The following is a 4,453-nucleotide window of genomic DNA, read 5'->3' on the forward strand; positions in this document are numbered from 1 at the left end:
GATGCTAGGGGTTCTTGGTCCGACGAGCTGCCTTCTATACTTTGGACGTATAGAACAACTCATAGGACAACCACAGGAGAAACCCCTTTTATGTTAGCCTATGGCATTGAAGCAATGGTCCCAGTGGAAATTAGACTGCCAAGCCATAGGAAGCTCGTGCCAGAAACCTCGGATCATACAACTGAACATCTTGATCTCTTGGAAGAAGTACGGGAGCAAGCCGCTATAAAAGTGGCCTCTTACCAAACTAGGACAGCAAAACATTTTAATAGCAAAGTCAAGGCTCGGAGGTTCAAAGCTGGCGATTTGGTCTTGAGGAGGGCCGAAGCAGCAGGCCACCCCCCAGGGAAGCTCGGGCCCATCTGGGAAGGGCCTTTTGAGGTCATACGACAGGTTCGTAAAGGAGCATACAGCCTAAGAGACACTTCGGCCAGACCTCTTCCGAGGCCCTGGAATGCCGACAATCTAAAAATATATTACAAGTAAAATTCCCGAGCCTTTTAGGAGATTTTCTTTTTCTGCATTTTATTTCTAGTTTAACGGGCCTGCGTGCCCATGCATGTTTTTCGTTCTCTTTTGTAATGAACTACATTCGGCTTGATCCCATTTGGGTATGTAGGCAGCTTGGGTAAAATATAAATCCAAGTCCAGTCCAAAAAATTAGTAAATTCAAGCTTCGGGTATAACAGCCCTTTAGTAAAAGCCTTGCCCCAGGCAAGCGCACCAAAAAGCCTTGCCCCGCGCAAGCCCACAAAAAAAGCCTTGCCCCGCGCAAGCACGAAAAGCTTTGCCCCGAGCAAGCACGAAAAGTCTTGCCTCGCGCAAGAACGAAAAGCCTTGCCCCGAGCAAGCACGAAAAGCCTTGCCCCGCGCAAGCACGAAAAGCCTTGTCCCGAGCAAGCACGAAAAAAAGTCTTGCCCCGCGCAAGCACAAAAAGCCTTGCCCTAGGCAAGCAGTCAAAAAAGTCTTGCCTCAAGCAAGCACCAAAGCCTTGCCCTGCGCAAGCACAAAAAGCCTTGATCATATACTCAAGCGTAAATCATTATAGTATCGCCCAGGGACATACAAAAATCCCACATCATTTTTGACACCCTCGAGAATCTCACATTACAACTTTTCAAGTTAGATGTGCTCGAGGATTACAGTCCTCGAGGAAATTACAACCCAACTTTTTAAAGTTTAGTAGTGCTCGAGGATTACAGTCCTCGGGAATGTCACTATCAATTTTTGTGCTCGAGGATTACAGTCCTCGAGAATGTCACTATCAATTGTAATCCTCGAGAATGTCACTATCAATTTTTGTGCTCGAGGATTACAGTCCTCGAGAATGTCACTATCAATTTTTGTGCTCGAGAATGCACTCATTTTTTAAGATTAGTGTGCTCAAGGACACAGTCCTCGAGATGCACATTACCATTTTTAAGATTAATTGTGCTCGAGGTTTACAGTCCTCGAGAATGTATGTCTGTCACTTTTTAATCCCTTAAATGCGCTCGAGTTGTGGAATCCTCGAGTAAACACTTCAATGTCGCATGAGCAGTTAGTTTCCAATTTGTTTGCTCGAATGTATGGAGTCCAAGGGGTTGAGATAAACAGTTCGAATAAATTAACTTTAGAACATTCCTCGATCAATTTACATTGTCAAAATTAAACAAAAAATTACAAAGGATCAGGGTGGGGAAGTCATCCAATGTGGCCAAGAGGAGGGTCGAGGCTGCTGATGTCGATCTCAACGTCGTCCTCAAGACCATCCTCATCATCTCCACCCGATCCTCCTCCATCTTCCGAACTCGAGAGCTCCAATGTATCAGCAATGGAAGGCACTGTCTTCAGGTCGTCTGCAGTGACGTCGGGCAACTTCTGACGGAGGGAGGCCCGGGCTTCTTTCAGAGCATGAAAGTACGCCTCCGACAAATACTCCCCTTTTATCTTGTCGCAGTCCTCGGAGGTTTTAAACTCCTCCCAGGCCCTCTCCCTGACAGCCGCGAGCTCACGCTCGAAATCCTCTGTCTTTTGGATGAGCTCGAGCCTCGCACCCTCGACCTCATCCTTCGCTATAACCAGGTCATCCTTGGCCTTTGCAGCTTCCCTCCTCGCGTCATCACGCTCCTTCAATAAAACCTCGACCTGTGCCTCGAGGTCTTGAATCCTGCTGTCCTTAGAGGCCATGGACGTCTCGACCCCAGCTGCCCTCTTGGCCTCCTCGAGCCCTTGCAGAGAGAGTCTTCGAGCTATACTCAACATCTGGAAAAAATGAAGAAAATGTCAAGTATTAAGCTCAACCAATAAACTCGAGGCTAAAGTCGAAAGTTCGAAGATTACTTTCAATGTAAGACCCTCGAGGACTTTCATCCCGTCCTTGAGCTTGACCTCCTCTTTGTATTTGTTTACGAGCTCAGGAGCGAGGTGGCAAGTCTCGAATTCCCCGGTAAGAGACGGGTCATCCTCAAGGTCAACCACTTCAGAAGGAGGCCGAGGAGTGAAGACCCGAGGAGTGGGAGATCTGAGGTTCGGTTGCAGAGGGGTCGAGACTTGTGGGTGTGCTCGAGAAGTTTCGCCAGGGCCCCTCGCACCCTCAGGAGCCCCTCGAGGCCTCTTCTTGCTTTTCTTCCTTGGGGGCTGCCCCTGTGGATAAGCGTCTCCCCTTGCACTGACAAAGTTCCGAAGAGCCCGAGGATCAAAAGACATACCTGCAAATATTTACAAACATTTTAGAACGAGCACAAGGTCAGGGTATTTTTCAAAAAATAATAATAAAGGAACATCCCTACCCTCGACGCCTCTAATATCTTCCAGGTCTATAGCCTCTTCCCCAATCTCCTTCATCGTCGAGAAAAGGGGGCTGAGCCCGACCAGCATCCTCCTCTGCTCTTCCAAAACATCCGGATACACCTGGCCCTCACAGAACTTCTCGGCGTCTGGGATTCCCTAATCAGGCCAGAAAGGAAGATCGGGTTCTTGGGCTATAACATAAAACCACCCCTCCCTCCACCCCTTTAAAGAGCTCGCCATCCTTGGGACTTTAAAGCCCCCAATCGTCGAGAGATAGCCAAAACAAGTGTATCGGGGATGCTTCTTAAGCTCGAACACTAATTTGCTGAGGCTAACGTTGGGCTCGATACCTAAGTATCTACATGCTATAAAAAAGTAAACGAGTATTCTCCAGGCGTTGGGCACTAACTGCCCCGGGCACATGGAGTGCTCGACTAATAGAGCAATAAAGAAGGGGTGAAGGGGCCACCTAAAGCCAGCCTTAAGGGTCTCCCTAAAAATAACAAACTCCCCTCGTCGTGCTCGAATAATCCTATCCTCGGGGTCAGGAAATCTAACATCGCAATTAGGCATTATACTGTATTCCCTAGCCGCAGCTATGACTGAGTACTCTTTAAGCCTACAGGGTTCGTCGGGATACTCAAAAACCATATTAACCTGGGCCTCGGGAGTAGTCTCTAGGGGAATAGCCGTCGGTATTATCGAGGTCCCTACGTCCTCCTCACTACTACTAGAACTGCTAGAAGATTCTCGACCCTCACTACTCGACATTATTTAACAAACTTAAAGACCTAGCTTATGAATAACTTAAAGTCTCGAGCCTTACCTGGAGTTCCCGACGACTTGAGAAGTTCCCAAAGTGTTTTTCTCGAGCATGACCTCTCAGAGCTCTGATTTACAGTGGGTAAAAGTGAAAAATGAAGGTGAGAACAATAGTATTTATAGGTGAAAACGATGGGAGGCCAAAGGTCGCTATCTACGACCGTCCACGGAGACACGTGTCACAAATCCAAGCCACTCTCTGCAACGGTCATATCTCGACCTATATCATCAGCCATCACTTCTCGATGAAGGTTTGAGAAATGACATAACCCATGTGCACCCCATCCTAAGAGCTCGATCTCTAGGATGAGTGCACGGGGGCCAGTGACTATGCCAATATTGATACACCCCGAGGAGTTTATCCCGAGGACTCAATATATGCCCCCACCTCATTTCTCTTATATGGTCCTCGGGGTCACCCTAAGTCCTCGAGGTATCGTAGTCCTCGAGATATCTCGAGGACACATTTACATTCTCTCAATGTCCTCGAGAATATTCCTCGAGACATACACCACCAACATGCCTCCTAAGACCTGGGTCCCTAACTAACAAACCTAAACACCCAAGGATTCTACATCAACTCTGACACCACTTGTCAAAACAATTCCATTACAAGTAGGACACTCTTTATAATAGAAATTCCCTTGGATAAAAACATCCAACCAGCACAATCGTACTAGGAGTACACTACCTACTCCTATAAAAGCAGAACCTTGGGCCATTATTCAGGTACGTTTTACATTGTTCTTCAACATATAGCCTCACGCATATATTTCCCTTTCTGACTTAAGCATCGGAGGGGCGACGAGAACACACCTCGTTGCCTTTGTTTCAGGTATCGGAAGATCACATTCGTGC

This window comes from Olea europaea, unplaced genomic scaffold (assembly GCF_002742605.1).
Source record: "Olea europaea var. sylvestris unplaced genomic scaffold, O_europaea_v1 scaffold1388, whole genome shotgun sequence".
Classification (NCBI taxonomy): domain Eukaryota; kingdom Viridiplantae; phylum Streptophyta; class Magnoliopsida; order Lamiales; family Oleaceae; genus Olea; species Olea europaea.